The following is a 21,340-nucleotide window of genomic DNA, read 5'->3' on the forward strand; positions in this document are numbered from 1 at the left end:
CATTTCAGGAATGTCTTGAGATGAATCTGCAGTTTGATGGTAGGGAGCTTGTAGGGAGCCAATCTACAATGGATACCCCATGGAAAGAGCAAGGTAGAAAAGATAATAAGCAGAATCCACAGAGTGAGTGGAAAGAGGAAAGATGGCTAACTTCCCACCTACCAAGGGGTTGGAGAAAGGAAAGTCTGCACTGACTGCTCAGCCTAAGGTTTACTCTAACTCCAAGTGTAACTTTCTTCTGGATGAGTTTAAGTGCAAACATTCTCCTGAGGTCATCCTGTGTGTGGCATTGCCATATTTTGGCATCACCTTGGTAAGGATGGGTGGTCCATGTGGAAGCTGAAGACTGCTACCCTAAAGAACTCCCAGATCTCCATGGGTTGCAACCTCATCACTGCCTTGTCTGAGCTCCTGGAAAAACTGAGGAGTTACATATACCACCAGGTGGAGTACACTGATAGATAGCACTTGCATTGCTAGGTGACAGGCCTTGCTTTACAACTTGTGCACTGTGTCAAATACATTCCTAAGTACTGGGCCATGAATGACTCCCTACCAATACTTTGCCAGTATTCTCTGCAATCAACAATAGCAGTTTCATTTCTGGGTTCAGGCCTTCCAAGGGTGAGAGATTGTCTTTCTGCTGAGTCTCGACTGACATATGGAGCATGAATCATTTACATAACAGACAATGGAGTCAGGCATCACAGAACAACAAGACTGCTTTAAGAGTTATATATCTGGGAAAGTGTCTTTCAAAGTGTGGGCAAAGCCTTCAATCAAGGCAACATTATCATGTGAAAATCTCTGGATTAAAATTATCCATCACTAAAGCAGTGCAATGAATGATCAGAAAAGGCAGTGGAAAATAACATTTAATTTTGAGACACTTTGAGAGCAAAATCAAGTATGACAAGCCATGACTATTTTATGATAAATCTTTGGAGTTCACTTGTTAATGGTATTAGCACACATGGCATGGCAGGCATTAAGAGCCCCCTCTCTGAGGCAAAGCACAGTACACACTGTAGACATAGACACTGTTTAAATGTGTCGCACTTTTTCTTTTATACTGTGAGTTTTTTGAAAACAGGAATTCCTTCAGTCTTGTTGCCCTCCGGACCCAGTAGATGATCCCTAGTGAAAGGTAAAGGATCACTGACTGAATACATAACTGAAGGCTTTTGTACTCAGGGATGACCCACAGCTGAGAGTAAACTGAAAATCTGCTCTTCAGAAATAGGTCTGTATTTCGGGACCTGAGAAAGGAAATGCAATAGTGAGCCAGCTCTCCTGTGGCCAGAGGCAATGGGATGGGGAGGTGCACCCTAGCTGGCACAGTCCTGGAAAGGAAGCACAGAGCATGCAAAGCCTCTCTCCTTAACCCTGCTGTAATAAGACTGTCTGCTTGTGGTAGGGACATTTACCTTCTCATGTGCATACAGGAGTCACATGACCTCAGTATGACCAATCAGGAGAGTCCTGGTTCGCTAGCCAGTCTGATTGGCCAAGTTCTGGACATGTGACCAATTAGGTCTTGACCAGGAGTTACAGTTGGTGCGTGGTTGTTGAGACAGTTGGTAACTGACCTGTTCTAACTGAGGTTAAGTTTTCACTCCGGGGTTACAGAGGCAGAGACAGTCTGCTCAAGCATCATTTCAGGAGAGCTGCTCCTGTCTACTCCCCCAGCACCCAGGTACAGCCTAGTTTTTCTTTTTTTTTTTTGGTTTTTCGAGACAGGGTTTTTCTGTGTAGCCCTGGCTGTCCTGGAACTCACTCTGTAGACCAGGCTGGCCCCGAACTCAGAAATCCGCCTGCCTCTGCCTCCCGAGTGCTGGGATTAAAGGTGTGTGCCACCAACGCCCGGCTTTTTAAATGTGTAGACCAGGCTGTCCTCGAACTCCAGATCCTCCTGACTCTGCCTCCTTCAGCAAATCCTACCCGGCTGTGCCACCAGTACCGGCTAGTTTTTCTAGTCCTGCTGATGATGTTATTCCCTAACCTGCCTTCTCACCTTGTCAGAACCACTTTGGTTGTGTAGTAGGCACTGAACCTTTCTTTGCACTGCCTGGCTATTGGAGGCCTTGGGGCTGCAGAATATAGATTCTGAACCTCCCAAGACTCTGTGCAGCACTCCCTGGACAGTTCGTGGTGGCTGAGACAAGCAAGCTCCTGTCTAGCACAAATCCTGTGGACCATCACAGGGAAGCAGAGCCTTGCCCCTCTTTCCTGTCCCCCTTTTATGTCCAGGATCCACCAACACGGGCACATTATGAATAGAAATGAGAACAAGCACAGTTGTCTTCAGAGACTTCGCTTGTCACATGAAGCATTATCCTTAGTTCTACCTATTTTGAGGAAACGACACTTTTCATTCTTTCTTTTTGTTTGTTTGTTGGTTTTCAAGAGAGGGTTTACTCTATGTAGTCCTGGTTGTCCTGGAACTCACTCTGTAGGCTGGCCTTGAACTCAGAAATATGCCTGCCTCTGCCTCCCAGGTGCAATCAGATTAAAGACATATGCCACCACACCTGGCTGACACTTTTTATTCTTAAGGCTAGGTACTTTTTTTATCTCGTACACTCTTCACATGATTTTATTTATGGATTTGTGTATTTCAGACTCACCTTATATTCGTTAATGAACTGACATTCATGAACATGAGCTTATAAATGTGTTGTTTATCGTGAAGTATCACAGACTCTCGTTAAGGTTTGTTACATCTTTTACATGAAAATATTGGTAATAGTGTTTGGTTTACTCTTGTTTTAATTGTTTGTGTGTGTCTGCCCACATGGGAAGGACAGAGGACAAATTGTGAGGCCAGTTCTCTCATTCCACCATGTGGGCTCCAGAAACAAAACTTGGATCATCTGGTCTGGTTGTAAGCAGCTCTATGCATGGAAGCAGCAATCGTTCGGTTTGTCTGGTTTTGGTTACAGGGTAACATTGGCTTTCTGGAACACAGTGGAAAGTGTCCCTTCCCTTTTATTTCATGGAATTATCTTAGGAACATTGGTGTTCTTTAAAAGTCTGATAGAATTCATTTATGAATATGTCAAACCTTGGATTTTGTTGATTTTTTCCAGTTAATGTTTTAATTTTATTGCTTGTTATTGATCTATTCAAGCATTTTATATGTATTTTGAAATTTGCCCATTTATTCATGTTTCAAAATTGGTTGCAGTATAGGTTTCCTATATCTGTTTCAAAGATTTTTAGATATGTTCTAATGGTTCTTTTTTTTTTTTCTTTTTAATATCTATACATTTTTTTTGTGGTGAGTTAGTACACTGTTGCTGTCCTCAGACACACCAGAAGAGGGCATCAGATCCCATTACAGGTGGTTGTGAGCTACCATGTGGTTGCTGGGAATTAAACTCTGGACCTCTCAAAGATCAGTCAGTGCTCTTAAAGCCCAAGCCATCTCTCCAGCCCTGTTCTAAAGGTTGTTAGAGCCTTGCTGTATCTGCTACTGTATCACAGTCATTTGTCTCTAGTTTTACTCTGTATCTTCTCTCCTTAGATTTGAGAATGCTTCCTCAGTTTCTCTCCTTTCCAAGGACGTGGATGTTTTTTTCAATGTTCATTATTTTCTGTTTAGTAAGTCTCAGCTCTCACTTTCAGCCTGTTTTATCAGCTACTGGTTTGGGGTTGTGTTTGTTGCTCTTTTCCTTTTTTTTTTTTAATCTTAAAAATTTTTATGACTTGAATGTGTTATATACATCAAACATATAAATAATGAGTATTTTAGAGAATCAAATATAAAAATTTTGTTCAACTTTTATATTCATAGCCTTCCTTCCCCTAAAAATATCATTGATGAACATCTAATACTGCCCATATCTGAGGATCCTATATCTAATGTTGAATACTAAATGGTTTCAAAACATACAAAATATTCCTTAGGAATTAAGCATAGTATAAGAGCATAAAATATGAAAAATGAATCATTAAAAATATATTCAAAAGTCTTTATATGATACCACCTGACATAGGTATTGAAAACACACTATATGTCTGTGTACAGAGTCTAACTATAAGTTTACTTTAAAAAGATTATTAGTGTTTCTAGGAGAGAAATTATTTCATCAGTAAACGTTGTTTAAAAATTTTAAAATGGAAAAAAGACTTTGATGTTAAACATTAAGCAAATGCTAATTTCAAGCACAGTGATCAAAAATTACCAATAATAATTCCATGATGTTTGTAAAACATGATTTTAATATTTCCAACTGTTAATATTCCACAAATAGAATAATTATTTTAAGATATATTTCACTATGTCTCCCTTTTCATTTCTGATTTTATTAATTTGGATTCTGTCTCTGTGCCCTCTGGGTAGTCTGGCTAAGAGTTTATCTATGTTGTTGATTTTTTCAAAGAACCACCTCCTGGTTTCGTTGATTGTTGTAAAGTTCTCTTTGTTTCTTTTTGGTTGATTTCAGCCCTGAGTTTGACTATTTTCTGCCATCGACTCCTCTTGGGTGTATTTGCTTCTGTTTGTTCTAGAGCTTTCTGGTGTGCTGTCAAGCTGCTAGTGTAAGCTCTCTCCAGTTTCTTTTGTGAGGCACTCAGAGCTTTGAGTTTTCCTCTTAGGAAAGCTTTCATTGTGTCCTATAAGTTTGGGTATGATGTGTCTTCATTTTCTCTGCATTCTAAAAAGTTTTTAATTTTTTCTTTATTTCTTCCTTGACCAAGTTGTTATTGAATTGAGTGTTGTCCATGTGTATGTATGTTTTCCATTGTTTTTGTTGGTAATTAAGACCAATAGGACCTCCTGGGTAAACTTAGGACATCAGTCTTGATGGGCTTGCCCTCAAGAGTCTGTGTGTGTACCAAGCCAGCACGCTGTCCGCTAGGCCAAGCTGTGTGGCAGTGTCAATGGGATTTCTAGTAATGTCAGGTAGCTAGCACTGTGTGTGGAGTGGTATCCTCAGGGAAGATGTGTTTAGGAGGGCCTAGACACCTTAATGCTATGTAGGTAGGTGGCTTTAGTTGTCCATCCTTGCCTGAATGGACATCCTTGCCTGAAAATAGCACTGTGTGTGTGGGCACCCAGCATGGAGTGATAAAAGCAGTGCATTTAGGGCTGTGGATAAGGGGAAAGGCGAGTGCAGCAGGATCTAGGGCCGTGCAGTAGTTTGTGATAGTGGAGGGGATGTCCTAGAGGGCTTCAAACCTCAGTGTGTGTCATGTGGATGTTGGAGAGTGTCCAGAAGGATCTCAATATGGCACTATATGTGGGGCTTCATCAGGGGACAAGCTGTAGGGCCTGATTGCTTGCTTGTGTTTTTCAGATAGCAGCAGGGAGTTGGTGTGGTCCAGTAGCATCTGACATCTGCTATAGTAAGTGGTGTGGCCACTCTGGTGTGTTGTCCTTTGAGTCCTGACACCTTAAACATCACATGAGTTCTAGATGAGTGTGTCCAATCCTGTCTGAAAATTATCATTGTATTTGGGGCAGCAGCATGGGAGAGTGGACAATATAAACTTCTAGGTATCAATCCTTGTTGACACCTCCCTCACAGATACACCATATACACTGGAAGCTATCAACGTCAGCTGCATATACCTGGATGAATACAACCTTCCATAACTCAGGACCTAATGGGCCCTACCCCCAAAAAACTGGTAGATTGCATGCGCTGCTGACCTACACTTAGAGCCCTATATATACTGTCATAAAACTGATGCTGCTGGAACCCTAGCCGCACTATTGGGTATTGGGTTTTATATCCGATCCTGCTGGACACATTCCCTCCCTGACCCCATCACTCATAGAGATGCTGCTATGTTTCAGTCTATGCTGGTAAATCCACTGTACCTCACTCCACATACAATACTAAGTCTTATACCCTGTGAGACCCCCCCTACCTCACATACATTGCTAGGTATCAGACCCTGATGTTCCTAACCTCCTGTGTTCACAGCTAAGATTTGGACTTGTTAGGAATTCAACTACCAAACTCAAGGCACTCTGAAGAATCAGGAGCCTCCTGCCACCACCGTGCTGTGTAAGTGTCAGGTCCTACTGGACATACCCATTACACAAAGTGTGGAGGGACAGGACCTAGGGAGTCATGCTCCACTTTACCCAGTCATTTCCTTCTGCACACATTGTCAAGCCATGGTGGACACTGCCCTGCTGTTTTCCCATAGGAACTCTAGGTATCCAGCCTTTGCCCAGCTGCCCAGCTTGTCCCATGTACACTAGTATATCAGAGCCTATTGGATTCCCTTGATCCCTGTAGCTAACTAACATCCTCTGCCATTTCTCAGAACATACTGGGAATCCTGATGCACACTTCCATCCTCTGCTACTTTACTGTTGTGTTTCAGGATTTGTTATGCATCTTCTGATAAGCCTTCCCTCCTTCTTTCATAGTTCCATTCCTAGCAGCATAGGGGAGCAGCATCATCATGGTATCATAGCTAGCAGCGTTTGTGTTTGTTTGTGTGTGTGTTGGCAGGTTTACGCTGCTGGTTCTCCATTGCACAATTATTAGGCTGAACAGTCATGTCTTCTCTTTTCCTCCTGAAGCTGCAACAAAATTCCTGAACAGTATGGGAAAGTGTTTCAGCTGAGCCTTGAGAGATGAACGTACCTTGGCACCTGTCCCCTGGATGGGACAACTTGAGGAATGACCATCCATATTCCCGTTCCCTACCCCGGACACTGTTAATGTGCATATGAGGGGAAAGTCCACCACCAACTCTCTATCCCTAAAGGGATTTCACTGTCCTGAAGTAGGCACAACTGAGTAGGCCCAGCAGGTCATGTCACTGATGTAGAAGAAATTTAGAGAGCAGCATGGCAGATGCCTGTTGTGTGGACTACACTGATTGTCTAAATGCAAGACAAACACCAAGGGTCCTCCTGGTAGTGAGTGAAAGAGAAACTAAGCAGAGATGAGACAGAGGAGAGGAGAAAGATTTATTACCTGAAGGGGATGAGGAGAGCATTGGCATCCTATTTGGGAAGCCATATCCTGCTCCAGCAGGATGAGCCTGTGCATATGGGTAGAAGTGTGGGTCTATCCCTGCATATGCTCCCTGCAGGAAGACACTAGTGTCCTGAGCATGCTCAGTATAGGAGTTCACTAAACTCCTAAGCATGCACCACACTCCTGGGCATATTCAATTTATGTTCATGGAGCACATACCCTAAAAACATAAATGACAGACATTACCTTTTAGCAGATTACAGAAGGTGCCTTCCTTGCAGTGTGTCTAAGAATACCACAGACCATAGCTAAGAACACCACAATGAACACTGAGACTTGTTGCCAGTTCCTGGGCACAGGGCACACATGGACCCGTTTGAAGTTTGAAGTTGTTTCTTATAGACTTCATGTTCAAGTAATGTTGGGAATCTATGTACAATTCACTCAGTGTAAGCAGCAGTCACTGATCAAAACACTACAGCATTATATAGTTGCTTGCCCTTTTGGCCTTCTGGCCTCATCTCCTTCCTATAAGCCAGTGGTTTCCAAATTTCCTGACTCTGCAAGATTTTGATACAGTTCCTTATGATATGGTGACACTTCAACCATAAAATTACTTCATTGCAACCTCCAACCTGTAAATATTGTAATGTTATGAATCATCATGTAAATATCTGATATGCAGGATATCTGATCTACAATCTCCAAAGTGGTTATGACCCTCAGGTTAAGAATTACCAGTAAAAGCATCTCTGGCAGGGATATCAGCTTGGCCCTGAAACATGAGAGGGCCTCATGTCTGCCGCAGACCCAGTGCCGCAGACCCTCTGGGTCCCTGTGTCTGTGTGGAAAGAGTCTCTCGAGCAGATGGACAAAGAGTAGGATTTATTGACAAACAGACACACACAGGAGAGGTTGTGTAGAATCTGAATGTAATCTCTATTCGAGCATTAGACTATTTTATATTACAGCGAATTATCAGGAGCTACAAATCACAATAAGACAAGGTACACTGAAATTTACCAGATACAAAAGAAAGGAATTTGCAGGAACTAGATAAATGTTTACAATAGAGATTAACAGCCCTGCCTAGGATCAGCCTAATGCCAGGCAAGAATTTCACACTTTAGTGTTAATAGCACCAGGGGGTTTTAACTCTTGACAGGCCTCAAGAATAATGTAGTGTCACAGACTCCTAAATTCCTAGGCCTTGCTAAATCTTATCTTGTCTTGAGAATCTCCATTATCAGGAGAGTATATCACCTAGCTCTTGCCATGGAATGTAGCCTGTAGTAAAGATTTTTATCTCAGTGAGATTCTCAGGCTCTTTCTGCAGACCAATTTAGCTAATTGCTCTGTCTATTGTAATGCTTAATTAGTTACTGAATAGGTTAAACTCCCTTGCTGTAATCTGGGATCTTGGAACACTAGGAGAGGCTTTAGCTATGTCAGAATTCAATCTTAAAAGGCACCTATAATAAGGTAATACTAAATAGAGAGCACGTGGATCCATACACTACACTAACGCGGGAGTGGAAAATTAATTTTATGGGTTAGGGGGAATGCCAGACTCCAGGAGGGAATTTCCATGAAACTCTTTTCCTTGTGGGCAGCTTCCAAGTTTCTGCTTGTCAAACTGACCCAACTGGAGAGCTGGCTTTCACCAGACTTCAGGAGGGAGCTTCCGTGAAACTCTTTTTTTCCTCATGAGCAGCTTTTAGGCATCCCTGCCTGACAGGCTGACTCGACCGGAGTGCCGTGGCACATGTCCAATGGTTGAGCACATCCCCATGCCTCAAGGCTCCATTCTCTGTGATGAGCCATCTACACTGCTGAAGTGTGTTGGAACAGGGACAATCCCAAGTCTACTTCCTCCTTTTCCCAGGGTGGATCCTCCATTCTTGTGGTGGACAGATTGTGTTTAGAGGACATTAACCAGCCTGTGTACTCAGGCTTTCCTTAGGTAAGACACACTGTTCTTATGTTAGATAGGAGGCTAGTTCCAGGATGGCGCTACAAAAAAGGCCCCTGAATAGAACCTAAATGGAAATAGTTGGGCCTGCTCAGGGCCTTCAGAACAGGACATAAATTAGGGGTTTCAGTCCACTGATGGCCAAGATTGAATGACAGTGCAGTGTTAGACCCCAGGTTCATTAGCTCGTGTCAAAACAGGATGCAAAAAATGGTGATGGACAGCCTCAGTACCCCTCAGGTGCTTTCTGGTTCCCCTTTCCTCCAATGAACTTTTCACCTATGGGTATATTTAGACCCTTGCGCATAGTTTTGTTATCTATCTACATCTATATCTATATCTGTATCTGTATCTGTATCTACATCTACATCTATCTATATCTATCTGGCTCTTTTTTGGGCAGGTCCAGTCAAGAGAAGAGAGGTCCTGGCGCGACACTACAGGGCTGAGGAGGATGGTATGTGTTGATGAACCAAAAGAAACACACACAGCCTTGAGTCTTGTTGAAGCAGACACTCAGTTTAATGATATCAGCCTCTCAGTTATATAGCTTCATAACATTGGGGGATTTTTGGTGGGGTAATATGATGTAGGAGGCAGGGGAAGGGTGATGGAGGGTATGGAGTGACTGACAGGGCCAATGGCATAACTCTACATCAACAATGGTAGGCCAGAGGCATCACCAAAGAGGTCTTGCTGAGTCATCACCATATGGAAGTAAGTGAGACAGGTCTCAAAACTCGAGCCAGGCTCGAGGTTGGTCCTCAAGGCCCAAACCAGGACCAAAATGGGGCCTAACAATATATATGACATTATAGAACAGATTTAATTCATGGTAAAATGTGCTTTCAAAAGACGAACACCCCTGTCCTTCATGTGCCCACTCTGAGAAAGGCCCAGGAAAAGGGTACAGTGACAGGAGAGGTGTGAGTTCATTCTGCTAGGCCCACTTGTTTTGTTTTGTTTTGTTTTTTAATTCTTTATTAGATATTTTCTTTATTTACATTTCAAATTTTATCCCCTTTCCTCATTTCCCCTCTGAAAAACCCTCTATCCCCCCCCCCCCCACCACTAACCCACCCACTCCTGCTTCTCTGTCCTGGCATTACCATACACTGGGGAATCAAGCTGTCATAGGATCAAGGGCCTCTCCTCTCATTGATGTCCCACCAGGCCATCCTCTACTACATATGTAACTGGAGCCATGGGTACCCTTTGGTTGGTGGTTTAGTCCCTGGGAGTTCTGGTGATAGTGGTTGGTTCATATTGTTGTTTCTCCTATGGGGCTGCAAACCCCTTTAGCTCTTTTGGTCCTTTCTCTGGCTCCTCCACTGGGGACCCTGTGCTCAGTCCAGTGGATGGCTGTGACCATTCACTTCTTTGTCAGGCACTAGCAGAGCCTCTCAGGAGACAGCTATATCAGGGTCCTGTCAGCAAGCACTCGTTGGAATCCACAATAGTGTCTGGGTTTGGTGACTCTATATGGGATGGATCCCCAATGAGACAGTCTCTGGATGGCCTTTCCTTCAGTTTCTGTTCTCTGCTTTGTCTCAGTATCTCCTCCCACTGGTATTTTGATCCCCTTCTAAGAAGGATTGAAGTATCCACACTTTGGTCTTCCTTGTTTTTGAGCTTCATGTGATCTGTGGATTGTATCTTGGGTGTTCTGAATTCTGGGGTAATATCCACTTATCAGTGAGTGCATACTGTCATGGACCACCCCAGCTGTGTATGGGGGTCCCTGGGATGTGGGTTCTCAAGGCCACATGGGTAAGGATTAGGTGGTGACAAACAGAAACAAACACAGAGGCAGTTTGAATCTGAGCGTACATTGCAGCTCTTTAGCAGGGACTTTTATACATTAAAAACCAAACATTACATCTCTTAGAAACTGTATCGAGTGAAACAATCACAAATACCAAAAAAATAATTTGGAATATTATAGCACAAAAATATCTCTTAGAAACTGTATCCAGTGAAACAATCTCAAACAGAACAAGGAATATCATTATTAATTTTAATCATCAAACTATAACAATTCTAAAAGGATTTATTCAGTGGGGGCAGTCGTCCAAGGCTAGTGGCATATTTCCATGAGCAGGTTAAGAAATCTTTAAAGGTCAGCGCTCTTTACCGCTGAGATAACCTTCCAGCCCTATATTGTCAATTATTATTTAACAACTAACCCCTGATTTTTTATAAATCTTCAATGCAGAAATTCAAAATATTTTAATTCTTTCTAATTAAGGCTTTTTTTTTCTTTTTTTTTTTTTTTTACCATATACCAAAATCCACCCCTGATGACACATGAGTAGCCATGTGAAATTTTATTGTTGGGAAAGATTTTTTTATTTTTATTTTATTTTTTCTCTTAATTTTTTAAAAAACAATTCATACTGCAAACAGATATTCTCCCATTTTGAGTAGAAATCTAGGGTTTAGATTGACAAAGTATCCAGACACTGAGTCCTGGAACTGCCATAGAGAGGAGGTTTGTAAGAATGATGAACTTCTAAGTTGGATGCTTTACAACCTAGTCATGAACAGTCCAAGAAGAGAAAAGGTATTGGGCAGAATGAGAAGTGATCTATAATAAATAATAATTATTAGGAGAGCTATCAGAACTGAACAATATATGTACATTTTAGAAATCTTGCTTACTGTTATGTACAGTGTATGATAGGATATTGAGTGGAATTTATTTTATATTTTTTATTAGGTATTTTCTTCATTTACATTTCAAATGCTATCCCAAAATTCCCCCATACCACCCACCTCACTCCATAACCCACCGACTCCCACTTCTTTGCCCTGGCGTTCCCCTGTACTTGGGAATATAAAGTTGGCAAGACCAAGGGGCCTCACTTCCCAATGATGGCCGACTAGGTCATCTTCTGCTACATATGCAGCTAGAGACAGGAGGTCTGGGGGTACTGGTTAGTTCATATTGTTGTTCCACCTATAGAGTTGCAGACCCCTTTAGCTCCTTGAGTACATTCTCTAGCTCCTCCATTGGGGGCCCTGTGTTCCATCCAATAACTGACTGTGAGCATTCACTTCTGTGTTTGCCAGGCACTGACATCACCTCACAAGAGACAGCTATATCAGGGTCCTTTCAGCAAAATCTTGCTGGTATATGCAATGGTGTCAGTGTTTGGAGGCTGATTATGGGATGGATCCCTGGGTATGGCAGTTTCTAGATGGTCCAGGCTTTTGTCTCAGCTCCAAACTTTGTCTCTGTAACGCCTTCCATGGGTGTTTTGTTCCCAATTCAAAGAAGGGGCAAAGTGTCCAGACTTTGGTCTTCGTTCTTCTTGAGTTTCATGTGTTTTGCAAATTGTTGTCTTGTATCTTGCGTATTCTAAGATTCTGGGCTAATATCCACTTATCAGTGAGTACATATCATGAGAGTTCTTTTGTGATTGGGTTACCTCACTCAGGATGATGCCCTCCAGGTTCATCCATTTGCCTAGGAATTTCATAAATTCATTGTTTTTAATAGCTGAGTACTACTCCATTGTGTAAATGTACCACATTTTCTGTATCCATTCCTTTGTTGAGGGGCATCTGGGTTCCTTCCAACTTCTGGCTATTATAAATAAGGCTGCTATGAACATAGTGGAGCATGTGTCCTTCTTACCGGTTGGAACATCTTCTGGATATAGGCCCAGGAGAGGTATTGTGGGATCCTCCAGTAGTACTATATCCAATTTTCTGAGGAACTGCCAGACTGATTTCCAGAGTGGTTGTACAAGCTTGCAATCCCACCAACAATGGAGGAGTGTTCCTCTTTCTCCACATCCTCACCAGCATCTGCTGTCACCTGAATTTTTTATCTTAGCCATTCTGACTAATATTATTTGGGGATTTGATGTTAGAAGGGTGGGGTATCTAACAAATCCTTATATATGACAGTGTACGAGAGATGGTGGTCTACCAGGATATCTTATAACTTGAGTATGGGTGAGCTCAGGGCTGTGTTTGTCTTCCTGAGACATTTACCTAGTACCATATTCTGACTTTGGGAACCCTGGGACCTCAGTGCCCATGATCTTCTAGTGGTTAGGATCACCCAGGCCATCATGAGATTATCAAGGTTTCTCTGTGACCCACACAGCAGGAGGCTGTCAGTCTTTGTGGTGAAGAGCAAGGGTCCTTTAAACTTCATCCATTCATGACCAAAGTTTTCAATTGAGAACATTTTCACAGGAACCAGACTGTGTCTCTATTTGTAATACTGATGTGTCCATCAAATATTTACTTCAAATAATCCTTCATTTGTTTGAAAACAGTATTGTGTGCATATTGCTTTACTATTTGTTAAAGATGAAAACCATCTTCACACAAGTGAGATGCATACTCTGATTCATTTTTACATAAACAATGAAATGTTGGATGAATGTTTGACAAGGATCCTTGATACCTACAAGTTTATAGATGGTGAAGCTATGCTGGTATCCCGTCAGGGTCTGAGGCTGTGCCAGGCATGGTCTGACACCTGTTAGTATATACATTGTAGCAGTGAGTGGCAGCTGAGATTTAGGGTTATATAGTAGGATGGCAGTTGTGGTAGAAGGGTGTCCAGTAGGGCCTGATACCTTGAATTATATGTAGGTTGTCAGTTGACCTAGTTGTCTAGGAGGCCTGACACCTGTAATTTTAGAAAGGATGGCAAAAGTGCTAAGTCTAGTTAGTATGGCTTTAAAATAAATATTTTGCTGTCCGTGTTGTAGGGACCATGTTCAAGAAAACCTTGCTCCTATCACAGGATGCTGGGTAGTGTCCAATAGGGCAAGGTAACATTGTATGGAGGGTTGATAAAGGTTGTCCAAGAGAGTCCAGTGCATAACAATGTGTATGTGGTGACAGAGACAGGGGAAGTATCCAGGAGGACCTGATTCCTAGCAGTCTTTGTGTGTGTGTGTGTGTGTGTGTGTACTGTTGTCATGTAACCTAATGTGTACCTGAAACATGGCAGAGGACTGCCATCATGGGAAAACACATAAGAGTAAATGTTGGTTTGGGATGAAGGAGGGAGAGGACCTGATACCAAGAGGTATGTTTGAATTTGAAGAGACTAGGGATAGTGAGCCCAGCAAGGCCAGCCAAATACATGTGGCTTTGGCTTCAACAGAGGAGGATATCTTGCGAGGTCTCCTTCTAACAGTGTTTTTCGGTAAGAGTACTACATGGCCTGATACCTAGATGTGTATATGTGGCCATAACCCCCATTGTTCAGTTGGGCATGATGCTTAGTGATCTATGTGGGGTGCAAGAAGAACATTTGTGTAGAAGGCTCTAATACCTGTCATTGTATTTGAAATGACAGCCTGGAATTGTTGTCCAACAAAGCCTGATTTCTAACAATTTTGGTTGGATGGCAGTACATGGCTGGCCAGCAGTAGTACATGGGAGGCCAGTGTAGTTTGGGTGGCAATGGTGAGGATCTAACACCAAAGACCATATGTTTTGTTTGTTAGAGGGCATAGATCACTGAAGCCTAGCACATAGTTGTGTATGTCCGGCTCTAGAGTATTGTGCAACCCATCCTTACACTTAGACCCCGTGGTGATGGACAGCATGGAGGGGTTGTCAGGCAGGGGATGATTTCCAGCAGGGGTTGTGGTGGTGATGGGGTCTGCTAGAGGGACTGACACCCTCTTGGGACTTTACTGGAGTAGCATTTCTGTGCACTGAGTGTAGGTTATCTCTGTCCTCCTTACTAGCCTAAGGCATTCTCTGGCTTTAATAAAGTGCTGCAAGGCTATATCTGTGCAGAATACAGATGGTGGAACTTATGGGATGAGAGAGAAACTGTGGGAAGAAATGTGAGGTGGGAGGGATTTTCCAGCCAGAAATGCAGGAAGTCAGATGTACTGAACATGAGCTTATGAGACATGTGAATTAGAATAAATGGGTTAATGAAGTTATACATGCTTGTTGTGGTGTAGCAAGATAAGGCCCAAGCTACAATAAACAAATATAAGTTTCTGTGTCATTATTCATTAGCTAGAGGTTTGAGAGTCCAGTGAGAGTTCTTCGAAGAAGTTCAGCAATTATCAGTGAGTGCAGGATCAGGGGTGGCTTGCCACGCATTAGTGCCAGTCGAGTGTTTTCAAAAGGAATGTGGTTATACCAGAGCTGTTCATTAACAGTGCCTGCAGAATGTGTAGAAGACCAGAGGGTCTGATAGCTAGATGCTTATGTGAGGTGTGAGGTGTGTAACAATACTCTATATCCAGCTTTTTTTTTTTTTTTTGGATTGCAGGGGGGACAAGTTGAACCTCAAATGTTTCATACTCAACGCAGCACATCAATCATATACTGCTATGTAACAGGCCCTCCTGGATGCCATCAGCCTGGCACTGTTTTACTACACTGTAAGAGTCTGTGTCTGTGCCATGGAGGCATGTCAGTATGTGGTACTGATATGGAGGTGTCCATGAGAGTCTGATGAAATACCTGGCTGCTGGCTGCCCCCAGTGGTGTGTGTAATAGACCTGATTTCTAATAAATTCTGTGGGTGGGGCGTGTGGATGCTTAGGATAGTATAAGCTGCTACAAGATGGCAGGGCATATAAGACTGAGATGATTTAGCTAGCACACAAAGCAGGAGTTTTGCAGCTAATGTTCATTAATTGGGAAAAGGGTTTTGCAGGGGCAGTATGGGGTAGTTACCAATTTTCTCTAGATAATGTTTTTGAAAGTGTGAGCTCTGTTGTGCATTTTTGCAAACACCAGTTTTCAGTGGTGGGGTCAGCTCTATTTCCCCTGCAATCCTTAAACAGCTGGCTTCCTGGACATGTGAGCTCAGTTTATGGAACCTGCTTTCGTGGAGATTCTTTTAAGAATCATCTACCTTGGCAAGAAGTGTGGCCCAGGCCTTTAATCCCAGCACTTGGGAGGCAGAGGAAGGCAGATTTCTGAATTCAAGGCCAGCCTGGTCTACAGAGTGAGTTCCAGGACAGCCAGGGGTATACAGAGAAACCCTGCCTTGAAAAACAAAACAACAAAAAAGAATCACACACCTTCTTTTTTCTCTCAGGAGAGTGGAATGAAGTCAACCTCTGCTTTACTCTCATATTCTATGAGTCTGGATGTCATGAATGAGGAGGTTGGGAGGTGAGTGCTGGCCTGGCTGGAGCATCTGCCATAGATGGGATTTGGGAAACAGCATTCCTGTGACTTGTTTGCTGACTAGTAACTAAAAAAGACCAGGAGGCTCTTTGATAAGTGGTGGGTGCTGTCCTTGGGTGCGTTCAGGGAGAGGAGCTTGTAGAGAAGTTGTTTATATGGGAAGCATGAAGGACAGCCACTACACCCTGCTGTCAGCTGCTCTGCTAGATGTGGTGGGCTAAACATCTGTTGCAGCAGGCTATGCACGCATCCAAATGCTGATTATTCCTGTCTCTAAGTTGGTGTCAAATAAGAATCCTATTCCCTGCAAGCCCGAGTTTATTGTAACTGGCATGGGAAGAGGACAGGCCTTCTCTTGGCTGTCCCTCATCTTCATGAGCAGAGGCCTGGGAAGTCCAGCTGGGAGGCTGCAGTGGAGCCAGGCTGTCAGCCATGCTTGAAGTGTACTAGTGTAGGGATCACCATGCCTCTGGTCACCCTCATCTCATGTCTTCTGGACCTGAAAGCTGGCATATCTCTGTGTAAACCGCAGCTCTCAGCCCTGGGTTGGCAGGTCCCACTGTCCTGTGCTTGGCATGATCATCAGTGCTCTGGAAGAGGCTGCTCTTCCTTTCTCTGCCAAATTTATCAAAAGCAACCAGGTTCAGGGAAGGGGAAGCACTCACCCAGGGTCTCTTTAATTCCAGGTCTGTATCTAGCCTCCTGTAGCAGACTCATCTCCCTCCTGACTTCCTCATCTAAAAGTGTGGCTGTGGATTCGAATCCAGCCTTCCGTGCTGGTTATGCCAGGTGTGCCAGAGATTTGCTTGCCAAGGGACCAGGAGGCTCTGCTCTTACATGTTGCAAAATACTACTATACAACAGCATCCAGGTGCTATTGCTTCCAGGTTCATGTCTCCTGATGAATCCCAGGCTTTTGCACACAAGCAAAGAATTCATATTTCTCTCAACAATTGATTAAAGAGTAGTAGAGGAAGAACCAGGTCTCCTAGTAATCCCCACTTCTCAACATAGACACATTGGACACCTATTCTCTGCTATGAAAGGCAGGCTGACACTGTGATGGTCTGGAGATCCCACACTCAGAGCCCCAGGCTATGAGTCAGGCCTGTTAGAGAGTCTTTCCTCAGAGTCCACAGAGAAGGAGATGCCTGGGTGGGCATTTTATCTAAGTATCTTTCTGGGTACCTAAAAACCAGGGCAAGTCTTTTGAAAACAGTCTTTGATTACCTTGTGTGATCCCAGGTTTATATGTGGATATAAGAAACTCCTGAGGACATAGTGACAGGTCCTGCTGCACTGGTTAGTGCATACACATTAACTCTACTGTGTTCCCAGGCCTGAGGGTCAGACAGAAAGTTATGCCAGCCTGGAGGGAATTCCAGATGCATCCCCCAATAGGAACAAAGTGTTTATTGCTCCTGACTGAGAAGTGCCATTGCATCTTGGTTCTTGAATTATGCAAGGTGCATGTGCATGTGGTTGTGCGTGTGTGTGTGTGTGTGTGTAAAACACTTTAGCTCTTTCACAGCATTATCTCAGGGGACAGTGTGTCTGACATTTTCTTTTTTTTTTTCTTTATATTTTTTTATTGCGTATTTTCCTCAATTACATTTCCAATGCTATCCCAAAAGCCCCCCATATCCTCCCCCCCACTTCCCTACCCACCCATTCCCATTTTTTTTTTTTTTTTGGCCCTGGCGTTCCCCTGTACTGGGGCATACAAAGTTTGTGCGTCCAATGGGCCTCTCTTTCCAGTGATGGCCGACTAGGCCATCTTTTGATACATATGCAGCTAGAGTCAAGAGCTGCGGATGTGAGGGCAATCTGGTTGCAACATCGCCAGGGTTGATTTGGCTGATCTGGCTGGGTAAGCGGGTGTCCTCCTCCACCCTCACAGCTCCATGTGCATCCCTCCCGAAGCTGCACATTCAGTCTAAGAGGACAACCTTCCCCGAATAGAGGAGGACCAGTTTTTGGTCAAGGGTATAGGAGTAGCTGCGCTCCCCTGCTAGAGCCTCCAAACAAGCTCTCAAGGTATCTGACATTTTCAATTACCCTGGTGGTGAGGATTTCTGGAGAGCTTTGTTCTATTCAGTTTTTGGTTTCTGTCCTTTTTTTTTGGTGGGGGAGGGGCTCTAGGGTTGTTCTCAATGGAGGAACAGACTTTGCCCTGAGGTTCATGTGACACTGTCCTTTATGTTCTGTGAACCCACGTGGTGATGGAACAACCTCCCAAAGAGGTGGGCTGAAAGGAGCTACCACTAAGAGGAAAAAAGATGAGCATCCACAACAGGCTTGCTAGTGAGGTGGGTCCCTTACCATGCCTTCTCATCTTGTCTGAATCACTTAGGTTGGGTCCTAGGCACTGACTCTCTCTCCCCACTGTTTGGCTAATGGACGCCTTGGTGCTACAAGAGTCTGGATTCTGAACCTCCCAGGACCCTGTGCAGCACTCCCTGGACAGTGTGTAGTGATTGAGACACACAGACCCCAGGCCAGCACATGCCCTATGGAACACCCTAGAGAAGCAGAACTCTCCCCTCTTTCATGTCCTCTTATTTCCAGGCTCTGCCAAACATGCACATTCTGCATAGGAGAAAAGACACAGCACATTTGTCCTTAGGGACTTGGCTTGTCACATGGAGCAGTATCCGTACTTCCATCTACTTTCTGGAAAAAGACAAAACGACATTCTTAAGGCTACACACTTTTTTTGTCTTGATTATACTTCACATGTTTTTATGTAAGAATCTGTGTATTTAAGCCTCATTCTATATTCATGAATGAAGTGATCTTGATCATGAATATGATTTTTTTAAATGTGTGTTGAACTATCGTGAAGTATCAAGCAGTCCTGTTAGGTTTTCACATTTTTACATGGAAATTTTGACATAATATTTGGTTATTGTAGTTTTAATTGCATATGTGTGTCTGTACACATGTGAAAATCAGAGGACAAATTGTGAGGCAGATCTCTCAATCCACCATGTGGGCTTGAGAAATAAAACTTGGGTCATCAGGTCTGGTGGTAACCAACTCTATCCATTGAAGGTCCACCTATTTTCACTTTATCTGATCTTGGTTACAGGGTAACATTGGATTTCTGGGACACATTGGGAAGTGTCTCTTCCCTTCCATTTTATGTAATTATTTTAGGAACTTTGGTGTTCTTTAAACACCTGGGAGTTTTCATTCAAGAGTATTTGTGGTCTTGGGCACTTTGTTGATTTGTATTTGTTTATTAATATTTCTTCATTGCCTTTTTCTCATCTATTCAGGCATTTTATATGTAATTGGAAATTTACCCATTTCTCCCTCATTCACAAGGGATTGTGTCATAGGTTTGCTCTATCTATTCTATAGTTTCTTAGATCTGTTCTAATGGTTCTTAGAGCCTTATTGTATCTGCTACAGTATTTCTTCCAAGTATCTATAGTTTTATTCGCTATCATCTCATTTTAGTTGTGGTAATTCTTCCTTAGTTTCACATGATTTTCCAAGGACCATGCATTTTTTCATTGTTCATTTTGGTCTGTTTGGTTAGGTTCTGCTACTGCTTTAGGGTTTTTTGTTTTGTTTTGTTTTGTTTTTGCTGTTATTTTTCTATGACCCTGAAGTGCACCATGGAACCATCTCAACTCCCTCTCACTTTTCCATGTATTTTCGAAATGAGAGCAGTAAATCCTGTTTCGTGACCTGTTTCTCTTGTGAGAAATATCATGGTTTTCATCTCAGTGTTTTGTCAGCTGGTGTTAGGATGGAAATTGTCAAGCAACATTCAGGCAAATATACAGAGCAGGCAACAATGAAGCTAACATGTAGGTCCTCCAAAAGTGTGCCCCTTTCAGATCATCTCATCTTCATGACCCTTGATGAAGGCTACTTTCCTGAGCTGTCGAATCTCAACAAGGAGGTGTAGGCCACTTTCAGAAGACAGGAAGGGGATAAGAAAAATGACTAAGTGAACTTGACTGAGATAGGCATCCAAATATAATGAAGCTGTTCCACATAATCAAAACCAGAAACCATATCTTTATGGTGCTGGAACAGGCTGCCGAGGGAGATCTGCTGAACCACACTGAGAAATAGGCTGTGTACAGGTGGAACAGTCATAGCACTTCCTCGCACCGATGATGTGTTCTGTTCACTAACCAATGAGAAGAGCGTTGCACACAGCAACATCACATTGTGTGAATTTGGCCTGGATATTAAGTGTCCTGTGGAGAGGAGTTCAAGTACTGTGGTGGGATAGTGTGGTATGGTGAGGACAGATTACCAGCATATTATGTGTGGCAGGGAAGAACTTGCCAGCTGGAATTGATCATAGCACTCTGTTGGCCGGTGCAGTTGCATGTGAAATACAACAGGGCCTAATAACCGAGATACTTATATATGTATTGAGCATGCACCTCCCTCCCTGTTAACACCCTATAGATATTTGCTAGCTCAAGACATGTAGGACACTCAATAGATTTCTAGATAAAAGTCCTGGCTGGACAGTATCTCTTCTTCTGTGGCATGTACAATGCCAGGTACCAGAACCTGCTAGACAACCCCCTGATGATAGTGTCACCTGAAATACAGGGATAGGTGTCAGGTCCTGCTGGACATTCCTCCTCCTGTAATGACCCACATATCATGGTAGAGTAAGGTCCTGCTGGACACCTCCTGCCCTGACATATTAAAAGAAGTAAAAGTTTACCAGATTAGGTGTCAATAGCATTTCTTCCCCTGGGGAGAATTAATATCTACCCTCCTTCCTCAGCTCCCAGTGACACACGCAGACAGCATCAAGTCTGGGAACCAATGAGTGTATAGGGTTCACTTAAAGAGCTTAGGTTGGTGGTTACCCACAGAGGTGTGGGTGTTTCCTCCTGCAAAACTGCACCAGAAAAGTTAGTACCCAGTGAGTTTGATGTCTTCTACGTACATCTATGTAAGTTGGAGTTCCCCTCCCCTAGTCTTCCCTGGGATATACACTTCAGACCCTCTGCAAGGCCATGTGCAACTAGGAAGGAGTTGCCTACAACATGAATGGGTGGCAGTAAGGACTTCCTTCCTGGTTTGCACATTCACCTCTTGTATTTGTACACCAATCTGTTAGAGGGAAATAAAGGAAAGGTATACACACACACACACATACACACACACACCACAATACACATACACAAATACACCTATCACACAAATATACACTACACATAGATGACAGAGCACATAGAAGTTCTTCTCTATTTCTATGTACAAGGGTTTCACTGCAATGCTTTTGACCCAGTTTTGT

General features: G+C 43.1%; 1 long non-coding RNA gene across 4 annotated transcripts in view; it reads left to right on the top strand.

Annotated features, from left to right (window-relative positions):
• The first annotated feature begins 1,584 nt into the window (after window positions 1-1,584).
• Window positions 1,585-21,340, top strand: part of LOC147000975 (uncharacterized) — a 240,714-nt gene continuing 220,958 nt past the window's right edge. For all 4 annotated transcript variants that reach the window (XR_015045429.1, XR_015045430.1, XR_015045428.1 and 1 more), the window contains exons 1-5: window positions 1,585-1,696; window positions 2,622-2,712; window positions 5,301-5,349; window positions 5,934-6,017; window positions 9,323-9,376. This is a non-coding gene — a long non-coding RNA (uncharacterized LOC147000975). The remainder of the gene's footprint in view (window positions 1,697-2,621; window positions 2,713-5,300; window positions 5,350-5,933; window positions 6,018-9,322; window positions 9,377-21,340) is intronic.

The sequence above is a fragment of the Mus caroli genome, unplaced genomic scaffold (assembly GCF_978045245.1).
Source record: "Mus caroli unplaced genomic scaffold, Mus_caroli_1 scaffold_15, whole genome shotgun sequence".
Taxonomy (NCBI): Eukaryota; Metazoa; Chordata; class Mammalia; order Rodentia; family Muridae; genus Mus; species Mus caroli.